The 23,494-nt window shown below is 36.3% G+C and overlaps 1 protein-coding gene across 2 annotated transcripts in view; it reads left to right on the top strand.

Annotated features, from left to right (window-relative positions):
* LOC135075700 (protein yippee-like) overlaps nt 1-23,494 on the top strand; it is a 187,938-nt gene that overhangs the window by 153,018 nt on the left and 11,426 nt on the right. For both annotated transcript variants that reach the window (XM_063970157.1, XM_063970156.1), the window contains exon 2: nt 20,676-20,791. The gene's annotated coding sequence lies outside the window, so the exon portion shown is untranslated. The remainder of the gene's footprint in view (nt 1-20,675; nt 20,792-23,494) is intronic.

Raw genomic sequence — 23,494 nt, 5'->3', positions numbered from 1 at the left:
CTTCCCACTAAAAGGTAGGTGTACCCATCATTATCTCTATTAGTTAATTGTAAGACTTGAGTTGATTAAAACAATTCCATTTAGAACCGCAACCATTAATCACACACAACACCTAGATGCAAATATTCATAGAATAGAATAGAAAACTTTTTATTTGCAAGAAAGGTATACCAGCAGGCAAGACATAGATTCAAACAGAGAGAAATATACAAGTTCATCGTTTTACAATGTACATTAATGTGTTTTCATATTACAACTCGGTCAAAAAAACATTGTACTTATAAGCTGCATGCAATACACTTTGCCTAAGACTCTAAGTTCTTATTAAACCAAATATCTTGACGAGTGTCGAGTTGACAGCAGAAGGTTATTATATAAGATTATAATATTTAAGGATAAAAAACTTAAAATCTATTTAGAGTAAGCGTTATAATCTTCTATACTGCAAAGAGTATCCTTGAAGCAGTAATAGAGCAATATTAGATTGCCTTCGCTCCAAGCAGGGGCAAGACCCTTAGACAAAAAACTTAAAGCACCTGCGCGCTGCGCTTTTTTGGACTTGATAATAAAAACGAGGCTAGATTACACTTTAAAGAGTTTTTGCTTGACTCCGTCAGTGGAAATAATTCGCTAGTCACTATAGTATTGAAAATAAGCAAGATATTTTGTGCTATAGCCCCGCACTACTGATTAATTTGCCGATATTATACTCGCGAAATAACCGGAAGTAGTTTCCTCTCATTCTCTATAACATTCATAAACTAAGGCTCAGTTGCACCACCTAACTTTAACTGTAACTGTAACGATTAGCGGTGTTTTTGTATGGAGTTTGACAGATTTTTGACGTTTGTCAAAGTCAAATTAAGATGGTGCAACCCAGCCTTTGTATTAGTAATTCATTCACGATATTTTCTTCCTTCTGTTACTTCTGTAACATCAAATTGACCATATTTGACAATATACATAATTAATTATCAAACTAACTGCAATCAACGACGTGCTATTAATATCGCTGTCACTCTTCGTCCCTTGAGTATTTGACAGTAACTGTTGATTAGGTTTAATTAATTTAAGCGTTCTCATTAACATAGCAAAGTGACATAGTGATGATACGCTTGCTTTGATTAAAAACAGAAATTAAATTGATCGCTTTCGTTGAATCGTGAAATTTTCCTTTTGTTCGTCATATTTTAAGGCTTGAAGTGTAAAGATACGTGAAGTGATACGATTTATACAGGGTGTCCCATAAAGAGCATTCCAAACTTAAGGAGATGATAGACTAGATAGAGTTGTTAGTGTGCTAGAGCTTATAACCGTTATGACCCAAGCTGCCCAAGCACCACCTTAAATCATACAACGAACAAATAAACAATCAGCAAACATTCCCAACAAGTGACACTGGCATAATATCTACCTAAGTAAGATTTAAATACGACTGATTTTGCAACTGAAACGTATAGCCTTATATGCTGACTATACCTAACTGTTGTCTCGTTGCAACAGCAACGACAAGTTTCCCAACTGTGATTATAATGCACAATAATGCATTGTGCTGTACAGCATCGGATCTTGCTACGTGAATGGTAGAACAATACGCAGCATTGACCTGGTATCCCTTACGACATCGCATTGGCACTACACTACGGACTTAGTGCGAGTTTACACCAAGTCTTCGGTAGCGACGCGACTGCCTAAAAATGACATTAAATGTATAACGGATTGTACAGCGTCTCTAGCGGATACTTCCAAGAACTGAAACCTTCATAGATTTTTGACGCACTCGTTAGCGACGACGTTCAATGAAACACGCACTACGACCATTATAGGTCTTTAAATTGGTGGAATCTAAACGGTTAGATTGATAATGTAGACATAATACTCTTAAATCTGTGATGGTCCCCACGTTGTTGATTTTTCCTTAGGCAAGCTTCATAGGACTTTCAGAATGAAAGAAAGAGCATTAATTGGTACCTAACTTTGGTTTGAAATAATATTTTCTAAATGGCGTAACTCGAGTAAGGATTCGCAGGCGAATCCGCAAGCACAAAGTAGTAATTTAGTACAGTCAGCGTCGAATAGTTCGTGACACCAAAGTAGGTAGCCAAAAAGTTCGCCACACGTCTTTGTTAGATTGTGTTGTCAACTTTTTGGCCACTTTGGGTGTCACGAACTTGACGCTGACTGTACCTGTACCTACTTAATTTATATTTGTTGGTGCATGGATCCTTAATTTATGCAAAATTTAATTGTAACCGTGCAACACTTCAGAAGTCTGAACTTCGCTGAGGTTAACGTAATTAAATCGCGCCTGTAAAAGAAGCTTGTTTGCATATTAAAGTTACTTTGCCCTATAACGCGAGGACGTCACGTACTTGCTTCAAACTTTTGATGAACTAACAGTTTCAATGTTGTTCTTGACTGTACTGAATTATACTGATTCTTATATTGATTCTTTGTTAGTTTCTTAAGAGCATTTAGAAATTAGTTAAAGTTACATAAAGTTTAAATTTTTGAGTGCTCATTGAGTGGAAACAAGATTGCTCCACTATTGTATGTTCATTCTACATTGATTAATTATTGTTTGTATTGTTTCTTTGGTTTCTATTTTGAACCACGCGTGTTCTTATGGCTATCATACAATCTGACACCATTTTAGCAAGTGCATTGACATCCATTGTTTCTGCAACCAAACATTGCTTCAAAGGAACCACTCGCAATACCAAGGGGTCTACTATGCAGACGACTTAGAACCATAACTGTACGAACGAAATATAATATTATGCCATTTTCACACATTATTAAGGCAATAAGTAATGGACAACACGCATAAGTTGTAATATTAAGTTAAATTATGACTTAATTTAAAGTTTAGATCACACACATTACACTAGTTTTTATTTCACCTCAATCCATCCAGTATTACCGAAGATAGAGCCACGAGAAGTTTACGGACTTTTTAATATTTTCAAAAATTTCCAATATTCGCGCGTGACGTCACAACATGATTTTGCAGCCCCCGCACGTTAACCCATTTACCACTTTTTGTCTTTTTCCAACTAAAATAAAATTTTACCTAACTGACAACTGTAAGTTGTTAGTTGTCATCGTTCAATCACATTTCAAACTAGGCGCTATAAAAGTAACCATTATTATGCCACCTATTGCCAATTTTGTGCACTATGAAGCCATTTTTACATTTATGCACTTAAATATAAATTTTCTGAAAAAATAACCAAGTTTGTGTCTCTGTGCTCAATAACGAGTAAATAGTCCAGTTATTTGTTAATTTTACTTGGAAAGTTTTCCGGAATTTTTGAAAATTGGTGAATAAATAGATTTCGCTATGTTCTTTCCGAATTTTGTGACCTCGTTTATAGCCGCGCGCGCGCCCGCCTTATTGAAAAAAATCCGCCTTAAAAAAGGTTTTTGACAACTACTTTTTTCATTTTATAATTTTTGGGACATAGACAAGCTAAGAAGCTTTGATAAATGTGATTTTCATGTAATGTAAGTTAAATAGATTTAGAGTTGTGAAACAGTCAAATTAATGTACCTTCTAAATTGCGAGTTCTTTTTTCTTTGATCATGGCAGGACACGCTGCCGGGTGTCCTAAATATGCTGAAGTATAAAAAAAATTCGCGTTGCTGAAGTATACATTTTTTTTTGTCTTGTTTGTTTCTACATTAAATTACTTAATTGTATCCTACTATTATTATAAATGCGAAAGTTTGGATGTCTGGAAGTTTAAAATAAAGTAAAGTAATGTTTATTTCTCACCAACATAACAGATAATATTATGATATCAAACAATCAGGAAAAACAAAAAGTAAGAATGTTGGTGGGTTGATACCTGAACTAGGAAGATTCCTGTGTCTGAGGTTTGTTACTCTTGCACGCAAAAAGTACTCAACGGATTTTGTTGAAACTGTACAATATTATTGTTTGTAACCCAGATTAACATATAGGCTATAATTTATGCCGATCTGTAACACTAAATTTCACGCGGGTGAAGCCGCAGGCAAAAGCTAGTCGTGAAATAAATAGGAAAGTTTAAGGTTCTGAAACGTGGTCGCTTACTATGGGCCTCATAAGAAGGCTCAAGGTCACCTAAAGGGTAATGGAGCGGGCTATGCTCAGGGTTTCCCTGCGTGATCGAATCAGAAATGAGGAGATCCGCAGGAGAACCAAAGTGACCGACATAGCACGCAGAATTGCTAAAATCAAGTGGCAGCCCAAGTAACATTTTACTCCATTTAAGAGTTCAATAGTCGTTCACATGTACTCCACAAGCTGTGTATGTCAGCTGTATACGAGCTGTATAGCTTGCTATAATGCTTTTATAGAACCAGTTTGGGCACAAATTAGACAGCTTTAAGTTCACTATGGCTGTACATTAGCAGTATAATAGCATTATAATAGCAGTTTAAGTAGTAACATCGTACTTAAGGCTGACTTACGGCACTATATGGGACGCAGTGTGAACCATACAACGTACGTGAGTACAATAAAGAGTAACAAGTGGCTAAATGCACAGCTTTCAAAGTTATAAAGTCCGACAAAAGTACTCCAATGCTACCTAAAGTTCACGTGTGTCTTAAATTATTTCCACATTTTAATATTAGTTTGGTATTTGTACGTGAGTGCCAAGAGGGAAACAACTCGGGCGGATAATCATTTATGCAAATAATAACACGGGTTTTAAATACTTAATAATGTTAATGCCATTGGGAATGCAACTTTATCGTGAAATGTATACATATTTACAGCTAAAATATTTACGCGCCTCTGTAAAAACGCAATATTAATTTTAAAATATTTAAAACTGGCTGAGAGGAAATCTACAATTTTCAGTTTTTGATATTGGATTGGCATTATAATTATATTACGGTAATTAATTATAACATGAAACCAAAACTCAATCGCTCTATCTGCGAATTTTGTGATAAATCTGCATTAATTTTGGAGATTTATTTGGTAAATATTTTAGGTTATGTAGAACAAAATGGTGGAAATGAAATACGGCTATGTGAACTGTTATAACTCCAATTTAATGCGGTGAGCGTATATTAGGTTCACATGTGTTCTGTTAGAATGCTGTTATCTATATGAAGTTCCACATTTGTACCACTACAGCGCTAATGTCTATAAATTTATTCTAATGTGAACTTATGTACAGCTTTAAGATGTACCTAGTTCAGGTCAATTGTGTATCTTTAATTCTTTCAAATACTGAAATTTTAGAGATCCGCAATAAAAATTATTAATGTCCGTTAAATCGCCTAGCCCAGGTACTAATAGTCAAGTATGAATACCTAAAGCATCAGACGGTAGTGTTCCCGGTTTAAATTCGTTTATTATGCTTGACAATTTATTCAAAGCGGAATGAGGAATACGATTTTCAATAGCCCATGTTCTTATTTTTTTTTGCGAAAGGTTAAATAATTGTCCAAATCAAAATGGTATTCACTATCACAAGAACTGCAATCATCACACTCTGATATCTGGTATATTTTGAAGGGAAATTTCAGGTTCAGGCATAATATTTTCCTCTGCATCATGTACAGAACCACCATGAACAACTAAAAACAGGCTTGGGGAAATGTGTAATAGAATATCACATTCACATTCGTGTTCAGCTTAAAGCAAATAAGAGTAGTACTTGTGGACAAATAAACTGCTATTGATGTTAATGGACAACACATATAGTCCTTTTAACAGCCTACAGTGTACATGCGAACCATTGAAACACTTTTGTACAGATAGTAAAAAAAGGTTATTTTAATTATCACAAACAAGTCCTACCACAGCTACTAGCTGTATAACAGTCTAAAACAAGTAAACATAACAGCCTTTGGCTTTATAAATGACCACGTGTGTTCTATTAAAATGCTAGCTCTATAACATCGTACAAGTAGGCCGTTAAACAGCGGTTGCCGTATCTCTACCCTCCTATAATGCTCTTAGTCAGATGGCTGACTAAAGGATAGTTGTTAGAGTATTATAACACCAACAATCGTATAAAAGTATAACTCTACACTAGTCTACACTCCTATAAGTCCCTTAGACAGGTATAGGTGTAATTAATTGCAATAATACAGCTTATACATCACGAGTGAACTGTACTAATGCTTTAAGTACACATTGGAACTAAATGTGAACTCTTGAATGGAGTAAAATGTTACTTGGGAGTGGGCGGGACACATAGCTCGTAGAGACGATGGCCATTGGGGCAGAAAATTTCTTGAGTGGCGACCACGGGCTGGAAGACGTAGCGTGGGCAGGCCTCCTACTAGGTGGACCGACGATCTGGTAAAGGTCGCGGGAAGAACCTGAATGCGGGCAGCGCAGGACTGTTCATTATGAAAAACCTATGGAAAACCCAAAGGCCTCTTGCCTTTGTCCAGCAGTGAACGTCATATGGAACGACGAAATAGGAAAGAATGTAACTATCAAAAATCTTCTCTAAGGCAGCATTTTTCACCAGGAACGAGCGCGGCAATCACACTTAACTAACAGACTAACAGAGAGCATAGCGAAATCTATTTAATTAATCACCAATTTTCAAAACTCACGGAACACTTTCCAGGTAACCACGTTAATTTGTACCAAACGACTGGACTATTATTAAATTGATATAAAAATTTGTGTACATCTTCTCAAAAACAAAAGGACTGGTGCTAAAAGGGTTAAGTGACGTTTTGACATTTGTAGAGGGCCTTGTAGAAGGGGAGGCTATGGTGCTGAATGTGGATTAACTCGAGTGTCATAGTAACTTATTAGACTGCTAAGCTTGATGATAAAAAGAAAAATATTTTATTCAATGTACATAGTCTGGTCATAAGTTCTGTCATATGATAATAACTTTTGAATTTTGAATGAAGGTTTCAAAAACATTTTTTACTGAATTAGAATTAAAAAGAAAAAATGTGCGATAGTTCGAATTTTATTTTATGTGTAGTGGACGCATAAAGAAGTCCGAACTGTAGTTGTCACGTTGCATTGCTTCGCGTCAAAGCAGATTTTCGTTGTGCTGAAAAAATTTAGTTTATCTTTTCATTAAATGATAGGTATAGGTGTACCAGAATCTCATGGCAAACAAAAATATTAGAAAAGTGTGTCTTTCATATGGCAAATGTCTATGGCTTTATTGTCACCTGTCAACGTAAATCAAGTGAACTGTCAGTCGCTGCAGAAATTTTGTAATCTCTTCATGCCTATTTGTTATTTTTGTGAAAAAGTCGAAAAAGCTCATGCAAGTCATATTGTTTTCAATGTGTATTGTAAAATAAGGCATAATTCAAAGTCAATCTTTGATTTTAAAGCGCGTTGAGTTGACAGTAAGTTGGAGTGAAATTGGATACATTTAGTTTATTACCTAACTGCGTCAGAAGGAGGGTTTTTTTTTATATTATTCTTATAATAGCTGCTTTATCGGGGGTTTCAGGTGTACCTCACAAATTGGTGCAGAGGAATGGTGAAAATGTTATGACCATGTAAATAAAATTGAAAAAGATTTCATCAAGTAAGATGTAAGACAGAATAATTGAAATGGTGGAAGAGCAATTTATAATAAATAACTCTTTATCTTGATCATCTATTGAAGAAAAGTGGAATCCTTGGAATCGTTTTCTAGTTCTGAATGAAGTGATTAGTTATTAGTATGATACATAATAAAATTAGTTACATAAAGTAATATACGATTTACTTATTTTTCAAGACATTTTCCTATTATATTACTGACGGGATTGCTACCATGTACCTTAGTTTTGAGTTTCCAATATTTCGGCACTGTTGCAAGCGCCATGGTCACGGAGTAACTGAAGAAATTAAAACCAGACATCGTTCAGATGTGCGTTCAAATCCCACGATTTAAAAAAATCCCACGTTTTGTTTAAACAGTAAGCGAAAAAAAAGTGACTTGAAAATGGAATACAAAATGATAAGGTATGGTAAATGATAAGTCTTTATCAATGAAGAAGCAGAAGTTCAATTTCATGTGTCCTCCATCTAGGCTGGTTTCCATCGTCACTCAAGGTTTGGCTGCGGTCTCAAATTTGGGCTTAATTGAGGTATTTTTTGGGTGAGAGGCATAAGAATTAATGCCGTTTTATATCAAAAATTCATACTTAGAGGTAATCAACCAGGTACAAAGTATTTCCTTGTATGTTAGTCTGCCACTCTTTAGTAAGTCCCGAAATCCCCGCTTCGGCTCCCCTACTAACCATTCTAACCATTGTACACAGATAATATCTTACATGCAGCTTTTCATGTTACTACGTCACATTTTCTAAATCCGCGCGGAAAATCGCTCCTAGCGGAAGAGCGCACTTTGAGCTTGAATATTTCAGTCATTTTTAAAGATATCAAAAAAGTAAAAATACAGTATTCATTCTAATTTTTTGTAGTTTTTTTTGGCATCTTCAACAAAAATTGTGTGCCATGTCCATTGCAACCGAGTTTTCGCATAATTCTAAATTTCTGAATGCTTTTATTTCTTTACCTGTTTTTCAAGTGATTTTTCACCACTTACTAGCACCAGCCGATGTGTTACCCCGAAGTGGTAGTAGGACATCATAATTTATCTTCTCATAACAGATTTCTGAATACCGTAATCCAGACCCCCTAAACCTATGTGAGAGAACAAAGCCGAAGTTATCGTAATCGATTTCAGAGTAAAGCCCAACCCATTAAAAGCTCCCCCGAAGGTTCGCGGTGCACAGTTAAGCCAATTTAGCCGTGTTTGTAAGCTTCAGCCGGATTCGAATCCGCAATGTTACGAAAAGTGATCGCGATAGGGAGTATGTTGGAAGTGGGTGTATTATTGCGGCACATGCTGCATTGATTCTAAAAATAGAATATAGCATAATAATGTCCTTTTCTTCTTGTTGCTCAACTGGCATCCGCAGAATACCAGTGGTCGTGACGTGCTCTCTGCCGTCACGGCTTATACTGAGCAGATGCCATTTTGGTGCATGTACTTTACTTTTTGGTTTTGTTTTATCTATTTGTTATTTTATTTTGTACTAGCATCGAATAAATACTTTTCTTTCTTTCTTTCTTTTTTTCTATGCGTTAAGACAAGTCAATATCTTGCTCTAGAGTTCTAGACCGTATAACATCATAATCTACGCGACGATCTTACAATAATTTAAAACCAAAGTTATAGGCAGGCACCTACTAAAAGGTGTACTTGTCTAATTTGGATTCTTAACAAAAATCAAAATAAAGGTCAAAATCATATAATCGATCCCATCGAATCTGATAGCAATCTCGATAGCTTTACGTAATGTTTTCGTCGTCGCGGGCGCACGTGTGCGTTTCACAACAAACTGGATTCAAGTGGACACCAATAATGGGTGGAAGTGGCCTGAATAAATCCGTCCTTTATTACTGACAAACAATGTGGCTTAATGAACCCTATTATACACATGTTTTTAAGCATACAATAGGCTTTATCTTTCAAAACAGTGTAATGAAGAACAAACATAAAGATTCGTGGAAGATTCGCACAAAATTAAATATTTGGAGATTCTAGATAGGAAGAGGAAAACATTCTTATTTTAAATTACTCATAAGTAAACAATAAACATCATCAAAAATGATACCATAATACAAAGGAATAATGAAATAACTAGGTAGAACCATTTCACATTATCAGATCGTCCCTTACATTGCACAAGTATTTCACCAAATATTCGATGGGTTAGATACCTAAGTATTGACGTTAGAACACTAAAAATATACTGAAATCTAAACGCTACAAGATTAACAACACAGTAAACTTACAAATCACGATGCGTATACATATATCAAGCTCGGAGCTTAAAAACCGATGTTAATTACTAAAACAGTGTCATGCCGGCAAGAGGTTTGTAGGTCAATTCAGTGTACTGGGGCAACTGCTTAATATAATCCGTGTACACTGTACATATTCATGCATTCGAATATAATGATTGTTTACAATGAAACTTCGTACAATGAAGGGTTTTGGAAAAATAGTGTGCAAACTACCATCCTGCCCGGTTTCGCCAGTCTAATAAAAGCGCGTCAGAAATAGAACTCTGCAGTATACTGCAACATCTACTGAATGACTTTTCCATTTTTTTTATAAAAGTGAACTAGTCTTGAAAGTTGTAAAGGTCTGTTACATGTTCTGTTATTTTCATTTGGTGAGGATCAGACGATCGTGGTCGATAATTTCAGTCGAAAATCTAACTATAGTAGCTACTGTAGCTACTACATGATTGTCTTAATTCAATGGTGACAAGCTCTACAAGTTTCCCATACAAGTTTCCCAAAATAATCTCCTAAGCACCAGTCACGTTTACCAGTTACGAATCTTAAAACCATAGGACCAAATCTTACAGACATAAATCACGATTGGTTCGCCAATTTCCAAATATCTGCTTATCGATTACATACATACATATGTAATTATATTTCTAGGACTAGTCCCCCAGGAGCGATATAATTCAGTGCTCAATTCCAATCTACTAATGTCCAATTCTCCAGAGGGTTTACGTGAAGTAATAGGTATATGTGCTCCCAGAGGAATCTGCGAAATAAATACAAGTATAAGAACTGGCGACAGCACATCAGACACATTTTTATTGAAAAATAGCATCTATTGCAAACGACATAAGATACCGCAGAACTGAAACAAAATACAGAGGAGGGCATTTTATTACGGAATAGAGACACTTTCTTTTAATTAATTGGTTTGGGTCACTGAAATTGGATCAGGTTTGGTATACCATTTATATTTAAGAAGCACTTACAATGTAGGTAGGTACTTACATACAAAACACGCATTAAAGTAATTTGGAAAATACTATAGCTATTTCAATTGCCAAATGTTACAAAAATAACACCATCTAGTTCCTCAATTAATACGGGACCACCATCAAGACTCTTTACTAGGATTTAAAAAAGTATCTAAACTATCTCTTTAAAGAGGTAAATGTCAGAATCAGTACTAACATGGATGTCTTCTAAAAGATCCCCCAAACCCAGAGACTCATCACCACTCCATATAAATCCACAACCAGGGGAACTACTTCGTTTCCAAGGCCGTCATATATCGGAGACCTATTGCCTCGATTGCTTCACGCATCGGATACAAAATCGTGACCGATTCGAATCGAACGCGTGTTCGGACTGCGTACAGAATTAATAAACGGGTTATTTGCCACACATGTATTGCACAGTAAACAAAAACTCCTTCGGTTAAACGTTACTTAATAGTTAACGTCCGTGTCAATGACCGCGTTGGTTCCGATGTTTCAGTTGTCTTGAATCACGAACAGTTAAAGTTGTCGATATTGCATGACAAGGTTGAGTTTTCTTATATCTATTCAGTCTCAATGAGAGTAGCTATTTGTAATCTATAGTGCCACAGCATAAATGTAGAGCTATTATGTACTGGCATTCGGGGTGCTTCTTCTATTATTTTTATTTCAATGGTCCTTGGACAATTTGCACATTGCCATTTAGTCCATAACTAAGCAATATTTTCAGAATTGATACCGGAAAAAATCCTTTTGTCATTCATTCTTAAATTACTTACAAACGGATGCACAGAAATATTTTCATTGTGCGAGGATTGAACTTACAACAGGGAATAGTACCTATTCCAGAACTACAAGGTCAGACCAAAATGCCCAGTTAAATAAAACCTTACTGCAACTCCTTGTCGCCTCCCATAAGCAGGTTCCTTTTCAATTTTCCATTTTTAAAGAGATTGCAGCGGAATTTGTGACAGTAACTTTACCCGGGGTCATCCTAATTCAGGTCAACTAGATTAGTTCCGGGTAGCCTAGTTTGTGATACTCACCCCATATTGCACGTCATCATACCTCAACTATTGACATAGCCTCGGAAATTAATATTACCAAATACCAATAGATAGTTGTGTTTGTAGAGAGTTGATAAATAAAAGGTACCACAATAATAATGTATTGAGGTCACTGCAATCTTATTTTGAACTAGAAGCACATGAGTAAAGAAACCAAATAGTCATAAATAATGGTAGAAGATAGTATTTATAGTTGATAAGTCCACTAAATTGTGCCGTTAATACAACAATGTTTTTCTTATCGATTCTTTTGTGGTACGCCATAAACGCCTGAGTATCTTTTACATCTATCTATTCCATATTTCATTAGTTAGCAGTCACAGGTCTCATTAGACCAGATCATAGACTTGGTGTGGTCTTCTCAGAATACCTCTTTTTATTCAATTCATAAGATAAGTAAGTATGTATATCATATTACTGCATCTGCATGCGACTCAAACTTACCTATGTAGGTGTAATCTTTTATCTTTCCTGGCGTCAGCACGCTTCTGTTTACTCTTAAATTATTTCAGGCATCATACAATCCCACACAAAGCATTTAGCCGTGGATTCCTCAAAAGCTATTAAACTTTGAACTGGGTTAGTATCGTTATTTATCATACTCTGAGATCTGAAAGTGTTTTAAGAGTTTATTATTTAGAATTTCTCTTGTTTATGTCTGCAAGTCTTTGTAGTGAGGTCTGAATGTATCTGGAAAACCATAGATTGGAACAGATTCAGGGCACCTAAATGATTTATAATGCTTTTGTATAAATTATTTCATTGGAGCGGATGCAATACGACTTTGAAAATGATAATGACGACGTCTGCACTCACTTATGATGCGATACCTATGCCCGTTTTCACCATCAATCCCTAATTTTTAAGTGACGTCTATGGTAACAGTTAACATGAATTTTCTTTTCAAAGGGGTCACTTATAAATTAGGGATTGATGGTGAAAACAGGCACTAGTCCTCCTAAAAAAATCAACTCTAAAATGTTCAAGTATTTTTAAGATCGTCTTTGACATCTGTGAATATACCCACACATTTAGAAGCTTAAATTACTGTTAATGGGGTCATGTGGGCTGAATACTGGCCATCTATAAGGAACCAGATTGCCGACATGGAAAATAAGTAGAGAAAGCCAACGAAAAAGGAGCATTTATCTATAGCGATAGTATACTAGGAAAATACAATCTCGGAATACTCATTTTAATTCTAGTGAACTTATTCCTTTACCAAAGCCGCACAATCTTACCAATAACCAAACAGATCTCGTCTCCAAGTTAAATATAGCAGCGCCAATGGGGTGTTTTCAATGCATACAAATTGTGCGTAAACACAGTCCCATACAAATTCAAAACGCATCACTAGTGATTGACAGTCTGTCTGTGTATCATCAAGATCAGCGTTTGACAGTGAGTAAAGCTAACAAGATAACGATTTATTGTCTTCTATTATTATAGCCTTGGCCTTAGAATAAGTTTATAGCGCTAAGGCCCGCCATACACGGACAGCTAGAGCAGTTAGTCAGTGATCAACATACACGGACCGCTCTTGCAGTCAAGAGTCAACAGCTTGAAGCTGCCAGTGATAACTGCTCGAGCAGTAGGTATTAACTGCTCAACAAATCACAAGCGCGCGCGCCGTGCAATAAGGAAAGTGGGCGGAGGTAACTGCGCGAAAGCTTTCGACAGCTCGAGCATTTAGTGTATGGCTGGCGACTGCTTGACCGCACGATGAAAATTCACCGTGCTGTCGACCGCCCGAATCAGTTGCAACTGCTCGAGCGGTTCGTGTATGTGCGTACATAGAACTCCGCAGTTCACTGTGCAGTCGCAGCTTGAAGCTGTATACGTGTATTGCTGGCCTAAGAAAATGCTGTAGAGCTCGATGACTTGTTAAGAGGATGGTCTGAGCTACTTAGATATGGAAATGTATGGAGAATCCTGTACAACGGAAAAAAATGTGTGACCATCGTTTAGATTTACGTAAATTCCCATGGCAGAAATGTAGAGATTGTATTGAGCCTGGCATAAATAAATCTGTCTTAGAAAACCTTTATATGCTTAATTTACTCTTCTAAAGATTATTATTTATCTGTAATAAATAGTCTGTGTAGCTAAAATAACAGCAAGTTAAAATTTCGGGAAAATGCAGTTTATCTATAGGTACTAATATTATAAATGCGAAAGTAACTGTCTGTCTGTCTGTCTTGCTTTCACGCCTAAACCACTGAACCGATTTTGATTAAATTTGGCATAGAGATAGTTTGAGTCTTGGGAAAGGACATAGGATAGTTTTTATACCGGTTTTTGAAACAGAGACGCGCACGATAGTTTTTCTGTGACAGACAAAATTCCACGCGGGCGAAGCCGCGGGCGGAAAGCTAGTTTCAATATAAACTATGGGTAAATTTGCTATATTGTCCCCAGGACTTTATAAATCGACCCCATCGGGTGTGGCTAAGTAATAACTACGTCTCACTGTGTGCAATTTCCATAATGAATTGTTATTTTCCAACACAGAAATAGCAGCAGCGTTTTTCATTATCACGTAAGCAGGCACTGTATTTCTAATTTACAGTAGTGTACGGGTAAATATGCAATTAAATACCTGTTAGTGTTAGCTACATTTTTCGTCCTAATTTTAACAAGTATGTTAACTTTAATAAATAAATCGATATCTGCTGCGTGATATGAATAAATATTTGTGCCAAGAAAGTAAGTAGGTATACTTAACTATATCAATTTAATTACTTAATGATATAAATAAAATTCTACTTCAAATTGAGTTCAACGTCTGTAACCAAGGAAGTGTGATCGAATTATTTATTCAAATCATACTCGTTAATACATATTTAAATTCTGGCAATCATATTTGTACCGTTGAATTAAAATTTGATAAAAAAAAATGAATTTCAGAGTTTTAGGCACCGAACATTGATTGTTCTCTAAACAAATAAAATGAGTACAATATAAAACAATGAGTTCGATGACCTATTAATTTGTGGATGCTTTTCAACACCACATAACCAAGGTCGGCAAACTCTTAAGTCCTACTGAAATATCCTGTCCAGCAAGCGGCGTGGCCACGAGCAGCGAACGGCCGGCCTTGCCGCTCGGCTGCACTGAAGTTCATAGACTCTTAGGCCCGCCATACAGGGTGGAATATATTTGTTGCATCGATCGTTATTGTTAAGTATAAGGATGAAATCTCTCTAAGAAACTTGATAAATCAAATGAAAGGAAAACCATGAATTTTTTGATTAAAATTTTCTATCTACAGTATTAAGAATACTTTTCCTCCAGGTGGCATTACAAAATTCCACTCTGTATATGGACAGCTTGAAGCAGCTAGTATCGACAGCTTTAAGCTGCTACTGCAGTTTTTAAGTTTACAGCCTTTGCCACACTTTACGGAAACACCTTCGTGGATCATCAGCCAAGAAGTTATGCTTATTATGCACTATGCGGATGATCAGTCGCTCGATTATAAGAAAAAACTGCTTTCGCGGATCTTCCGCGGATTTCCGTCAAGTGTGTCAAAGGCCTTAAAGTGCCTTTTACCGGTCTGTGCTCTGCACGATATCACTCGGTTACACATTGATAATTTGTGCTGCTAATCGTTTCTTAAAAGGTCTGTAATGTCTGCATTGCTTTTTGATACTCCTGCACTCCAGGTTTTCTGAAGTCACTTCCTTGACAATCAAAAAGTAGGTATTTTGGAGCACGAACCATTTAAAAATGCATGAATGATTTTAGAATGACAACGCATCATGACTCTCGCAATTGTATGTAATGTTAGTTCTCATAATATAGGTAGATATTATACTTGTACATTGAAAGTCACACCCACATCACAAATAACGACCGAGACGCATTGATGATGACTAAAGTCTCTTGGCGATTTTCCAGTTTATCTGTAAGGAACTACGCAAACACTACACCTTCGATTTACGTATCATTTACAAACTGAAACCCATTTTAAGCTTAATATTTTTATAATAAATAAACAAGTCGCTTGTAAATATGTACGGACAGTCACCAATGTATAGTCTTAGAAGCCATTTAAAAGGCCGCAGGACAAAGTACCGTCACGCCATCTCTGTCCAACCGTCGAAGACAGGGATTGATGGATCGGTACCCTACATTCCAGCGCACTTTCCTCCCAATAATCCAATAAAAACACGCTGTCGTGATCCACACAGCATAGGCCCGTCATATCCTCTCAGTTTACTCTGACAAGAGTCTTAAAAGAGTGCGTGTTAACTTATTTATCAGACCGCGCATCCTGATTAACAAATTCCGCTGCTGTCAAAAAAACAATTGATGATCTGGCTAGTTGCTATACAAGTTTCCGTGTCGGTGTCAAATCAAATCAAATCAAATCAAATCAGTTTATTTGCGTGAAAAGTGGTCTACAAGTTCTTACAATATTAAAATGTCCGCACAGTCCACCAGAAGCTGGCATGCAAATATTGTTAACATTATATTTATAACATTAAAAATTAATAAATTACATTTTGGTTTTTAATTAATAACTTTTAGTGTCAATTGAATTTAATTAATAATACATAATTTAATTAGTAAATAAGTCGGTATTCATGTCAATTTTAAAGGTTAGGTACAAAATTTATTACACAGGACAAACCACTGTTTATAACAATAAAATTATCACATCGGTCAATCATAAACTAATACGAGAATATAATTAGGTATGTCATAAAACAGTCAAAATATTTGGGATTCAACTAAAACACACGAAATCTACTGTCGAAGGATTGAAAGTATTCTTCCACAGAGTAGAACCCAGCTTGTACCAACAATGTTTTTAGTTTATTTTTAAATGGTTGCAAAGGAAGAGACTTTGTTGTTCCATCTAACCTGTTATAAATTTTTATGGCCATACAGTAAGCATTTTTACTGTACAGACTGGTAGTTTTCGCAGGGAAATTTAATCTATGTGGATATCTAGTATTAAAGTTACATTCACTACTTTTAGTCTTGAACAGAGTAAAATTTGTCTTGACAAACACACAAATCTCGTAAATGTATATACACGGGATAGTTAACAAGTTCGATTCCTTGAAAATGGGTCTACATGACGTTAGACTGTCCACGTTGTAGATTGCCCTGATACATTGTTTTTGGGATTTGAAAACTTGATTTATATGACTCGAATTGCCCCAAAGTATAACAGCATACCTTAGCAGCGAGCATACATAGGGGAGATGGGCCCAAAGCGGGTAACTTAAGGTTTGTGTCAATAAAAAAGACGTTACTGCAGTTGCAAAGTTATATATTTTTAATAATTCGTACAAGTATGTATTAAACTTTGTAATAAAAACTAAAAATCACTTCTCTATTAACAAATCACTTCAAAAATTTAAGAACTAATCAGTCGGTCATTTTACCCGGTTTGCCCGCAGGGGGTGCCCAAAGCGGGTATGGCCCCTGGGGCAAAACGGGTCAAGACTGGGCAAGGCAAGTTACTGTCGTTGGCTTTGGCTTTCTTAATGTTAGTTGGGGATATCTCTTTTCAAAGGCTTTACACCAATCTTCTCCAGCAGTTTGACTTTTGAAAGGGTGCGGAATTCTATTGCTCTCTGCATATTGATATACGTGAGATAAAAATCCGATTTTATCAGACCAAAAAAAAATGATTATCCATATATCCATGTGAAACAAGACTTCTATCAATTCAGATTCTTGTTCAGCCAAAACAACAAAAATTACCTATGAAACTACCATTTTTGTATCCATATATAATTAGAATAAGAATAAGAAGCGGTTACCCGTTTTACCCATACCCGCTTTGCCCAAAGGATACTTTTTTACGTTTTGTAAAATAATCTCAAAATCTTTATTAGAAATGTTGCTGAAACAATAAGAATTCTACGCTGTTTTAATGCAGAATAATACACAAGTAACAGATTCAACACAACTTTAAACAGAATGAAGTAATTCATATTCACATATCTTGATATTTTTTTGTGAAACAGGCAAATAAAAACATTCGCGTCTCGGAGCTCCGTCGCGCGTCGCCGATGTTTCGGCCAAACTGATTCGTGTCGAAACAAGTTCGGGCGTTGCCACGAAACGCACACATGTGCACAATCGGCTTGTATACGTGAATAACGAAGGCTACCCGCTTTGGGCGGTATACCCGCTTTGGGCTCACCTCCCCTAGCCATGATACGCCTGAATGGCTACTTTTTTGTCGCTGATTCGAGCTAATCGCCAGAGTGCATACGCAAAGGAATTAATTTTACCACATATCATGTCGATATGTATTTTCCATGAGAAGCGATCATCTATATGAATACCCAGGAAGATAGTTTGGCTGGACTCTTTAATTTCTTGATTTTCAAAAAGTATGTTTAATGATAATTTATTTCCATTTTTATTTATAAATTGAATGTATGTCGTCTTATTTAAATTTACGTGTAAGTTATTATTTTTAAGCCAATCTATTACCTTACGTATAGTGTTATTAATATCTTGGTTATAAGTTCTAGTGTCATTGCACGGTATTACCACAGATACGTCGTCAGCAAAAAGAGTGCATTTAAAGTCTATTGCATCTGGGAGATCGTTTATGTACAGCAGAAACAGCAGAGGTCCCAATATACTGCCTTGCGGTACTCCAAATTTATTTATCCTAGTATGTGATCTATATGAATGTATTACATTTTTTGGGTCAAAATTTGAAATTTCGACAGACTGCTTTCTACCATTTAAGTAACTTTGGAGCCATTTGTTTGCTATACCTCTTATCCCATAAGAATTACATTTTTTTATAAGAATATCGTGTGACACAAAATCAAAGGCCTTGCTCATATCAAAGAACACGGTGGTTACAGGTATACGCTTATCCATAAGGGACATCACATTATTTACCAATGAAAAAGCAGCTAACGATGTTGATTTGCCTTTTTGGAATCCATATTGTTCTGTCTTAATGATTTTATGCTTATCCAAGAATTTAGTATATTTTCGAAATGACAGGCAAAATAGATATCGGGCGGTAGTTTGCCATATTTTTCCTATCTCCCTTTTTATGAAGAGGCTTAATAATGGCAATTTTAAGCTGATCAGGAAAAGTTCCTGTAGAAAACGATAAATTAATTAAGTGGGCTAATACTGGTGCAATTTCAACTTTACAAAGTTTTAGAATTTTAGTAAGTATGCCATCATAACCAATTGATTTAGTGTCTTTGAGTGAACTTATTATTTTAATAACTTCATTTTCATCTACTGGAATTAAGAACATGCTAGAATTCGTCAAGTTCATTTGATTGATGTCAAAAGTGTCATTATTTGTGTCAGAAATTTCATTAGTCAGGTTTATATAGTAGTCATTAAATTCGTTTGATATGTCAGTGGGATTCAATATGCTATCATTATTTATTACTATTTGGTCAATATTTCTGTTTATTATACTATCACTGGTCTTGTTTTTAATTACGTCCCAAGTAGCCTTACACACATTTTTAGATTTATACAAGTAACTTTTATTTGCCAATTTTTGGGCTTGAAAAGTACAGCGTTTTAAGCACCTAGAGTACTGCTTATATTTATTTTTTGTAGCAATATTCGAATTTTTATAATATGAAAATCGGAGTTTCCTTTTAGTTTTAAATTGAAGTTTTTAATCCTGTTGTGAACCAATGTGTCGGCTTAGTGGATGATTTCATTTTAATACTTTTAAGAGGAAAGCATAAGTCGTAGTAGAGATTAAAATCCTCCGAGAATAGTTGATAAGCCGTCGTCATATCTACTTCTTTATATACGTTACTCCAAGTTATGCTACTTAAAACCTCCAAGAGTTTTGTTATATTTTCGATATCGTAGTCTCTTGTGTCGTGCTGTAATTGCATTAGTTGCAAAAACAATTGATGAACGCTACACCGTTTCTTGTTACAATTTCTACCAACCTACACTTCGCTCAAACATGACAGCGGATATCAATAATAAATGTATATTCATTTTTCTACTATCAGCATTTCTAGTTCTGTAACTTCGATAGACTCGTCAGTGATTTGCCAGTTAATTGGGCACTAAATGAATTGGTTGCGATGTGAGAAATTTAATCGTGTGCCACGAATTATCAGTGCGTTTCCTAGAAGCACGATAAAACAATTACGCCTTAGAATACCTGCGATGCGTGAATGCGATGCGTTTACAATTATTCATGTGAGTGATCCATTGGCATCCGATCTGAGAAATATAGCATATCTAAGTGGTGGGCGTGGTGGCTAAATAAAACACCAAACATTTTTTGAACATTGGCCTTTTATCCTACACTTCCCACCACTAACTTACCCCTAGGTTGCTCTTGGTATTAGTCAACGAAATCTTGTAAAAACATTATTACCAGCTGATCAGGTAATATCGCCAAAGAACTTGTTATCAAGCCATTATTTTTTGTTGTCGAACTCAGAAACCGATGATTATTTCATTTCATTGGATCAGAAAAAAATAAAGTTTAAATCTGTCATGAAATTAAAAAATTCAACTCATTAGAAATCGGAAGAATGGGTAATGGGTAGAAATTAGAAATCGGAAGAATGGGTAGAATTTTACTTTCCAGATTTCACTGCAGACTTATCTACAGAAACTAAATAAAAGTTTGTAAGAAAATTTTGAGAAGAACCTTTTTCCCGCGTCATGGAAATGATCAGCAACATGCCATTTGAAAAAAGAAAGAAAAATCTGCTGGTGTTCACCACTTCTTCTACTACTTTATGACTAGCATCCTCTTTACGATTATAAACTCAACCAACAAACCTCTTTAGTGACTGGCCAGTAACATTTCTTTTTCTTTGTCCACAGAGGGTGGCGGGTATCGAGAGAGCGCGCGCGGCGCGGGGCGAGGGCGCGCGCGGCAGGTGACCGGCGGTCTGCGCGGCCGATGTGGGCAGCGGGTGGGTGCTGCTCCCGACAGGCAGGTAAGGAACCAACATCATTCAAAGCCAAATTCATCCTTTATTAAAGCCCGGTCGCCGGGCACGTAGAATTTCGTCCAATGACCCCAAGTTACCCATCCTTCGCGCTCGCACACTCACTGCGGCCGCCCGTCGCACAGTCGCGACAGCGATATAATTACACGCGAGCGTAGCTTGGGGTCATTGGACGAAATTCTACGTGCTCGGCGACTGGACTATGGTAACTTAAGCTATGCAGACAAGAATAGACCACTCCTTCTCTTCCCGTAATGGTGACTAAGGGGCATTTTTGAGAACACCGTTTAGAACCAAATTGTTTATTAATAATAAGCTGTGCCGTGTACCTAGTTCGGGCAATAGACACACTTCCCGTGGAAAACACAAATCAACGCATATTCTTCATATATTTAGCTATTTTTGACCTACGAATACATGTCCAAAATATACTCTTACACCTCCACCACTAGCAAACATTGGCTGGTGCTGGGAATACATATTCCAAGAGAACTGTAGACTCAATCGTCAGCTGTCTTCAATTGGTTTCATTTTTTAATTATTACTCAACATTGTTATTACTAGTGTTATTACATACAGTGCCTGATGCTTATGAAAATTTAAGTTAGCTGGAACTGCCTCTGAAAAAAGAGGGCTTTAATTAATACATTTCAACAACTAGATTGTAGGTAATTAGAGAATTTATTGTGAATTGGGTGTTCTCAGCTCGTACACTGTACTCTATTTGTGCCATTTTTGTTCCACAACAAAGGAAGTTACGAAACGAACTCCTAAGAAAGAAGTGCAAAATACATTTTGTATTTTCAAGACGTTTTCTTGTGTGGAAAACATTTCGTCTAAATTTCTTCATGCACACATAGGCACACTTTGTAAACGATTTCAACACGTTGCATAATATTTACATTACACTGTTTGTCTTCATGCCATGTAGTAAATGTTATTTAAAATTTTGTAGCTACTTAAACCTCTTGAGAAGCCCTGGGTTCGATCCCCAGTGTTATTTTTGTTTCTGTTATTGATAATACATTGTTATTGTTACAGATGCGATAGGTAGGTTCGATTGAGCCAAATTTAAGCCAACCATTGTTGTAAAATCGCTTGTGCGCATGAGTGCCGTTAGTGTGACGTCCCACGTTCGCTATTACTCGACTGCGATAGGGATTTAATTAAAAATAAACTGTAATAGCACAGCTTGAAGTTCGGTTTTTAATGTAGCATATTGCATTTTTTGCAATTCTCATTGTTCAAAATGTACCTGTAAACTGTGAATATTTCGTGTTGTCTTTTGATCAAATTCATTGCACAAAAGCACATAATCCCTCAATATAATCTACATTCTAATATGGCATCTAATTTGCCAGCCGACTAAATCAAAGGCAGAAGCTTTTACATAAGTACCCAACTTTTCTAAAAGTTCTGTGAAAACTGAAATGACCGGTGTTTGAAAGTGATAAAGTTCTACAATAAAAGTTATAACTTGTTACTTTTACTTTTTGCCCTACACCAAATAAAGCTCCTTGGCCCATTCACAACAGGGCAATGTAACCGACAAGTGACATTGTTAACTAATAACAATTTTGTTAAATAGCACCTTAATACCTACCTAATAATTTTGTCGGTTGCTCGGCCATTATAATTTAAGCCGGTTACATTAAATAGGGCCAGATATGCACGTTACCTTGGTCAAAACTTGAACGGAAGGGTGTGTTGTATGGTAGTTCTAGTTAGCTAGCTGTGTTTCATCATGACTGTTACAATTTATAAATACGGCCTTGAAGCCATTTGCCGCACTTATGTGAATCAATATTCTATTGATAATGTTATTAATACCGCGATCGTAAATTACGGCTGATGTTTGGCTGACAGCAGTCGAATAAATTACGGCCTTAACTATTAATCTTTCAAAGAACGCCAGATATTAACAAGTTTTAATTAAATTTTAATTGCAAAAGACTAGAATCAAGGCTTAATGACGAGATTTGCATAATTTTCTCAAATGATTAGAAAATAACGAAAGAAATTAATATAATTGATCAACTACTTATTCATTAGTGTTAATGTGAATGGAAGGCAACTTTCTAACTGGTGACTGGAAATAAATACGATAGCTAAATGGTATCAAAATGATGCTTGACCGCTAGATTGCGCCCCACGATAAAATCTTACCATTGAATTATATCGATTCTGGACGATAAATGTATGAGCTTATCGTCTAAAATCTATAAAATGCCTCGATAATTTACCGTGGCGCGCATCCTAGCCTAGCTGTTGTGTTCTGGAATCGCAAGTCCCAATCGCAGTCCAATAGTGCACTTAGGGCGCTCCCAAACGTTAGCTTCTGGATACATGACAGCACTATTAATTTCAGAATGGGTGGTATCATGTACCCTACATCGCTGACGTGGGTTGTGTTGTGCCACGGTGAGCGAGAGAGCAGAAGCTTCATGCAAGTATCTTGGAACGCACGCAAGCAGCTGTCGGGCTAAAATGCGCGCCATGATAAAATCTTATCGATGATTTTAGCGACAAACGTATGGGCTTATCGTGTAAAATCGAAAAAGTTTATGGCGCGCATCCTAGACCTACAGCTGACAGAGGTCTTCAGTACCGAGTATATTCTCTTCTCGTTGTGTATGTGCGTTGTGAGATACTTGGATGGATCGCATTTATTGACAGACACGTGTTGTATTA

The sequence above is a fragment of the Ostrinia nubilalis genome, chromosome 10, assembly GCF_963855985.1.
Source record: "Ostrinia nubilalis chromosome 10, ilOstNubi1.1, whole genome shotgun sequence".
Classification (NCBI taxonomy): Eukaryota; Metazoa; Arthropoda; class Insecta; order Lepidoptera; family Crambidae; genus Ostrinia; species Ostrinia nubilalis.
The sequence above is the reverse complement of the archived record's forward strand: the minus strand, read 5'-3'. Positions and strand labels throughout refer to the sequence as shown.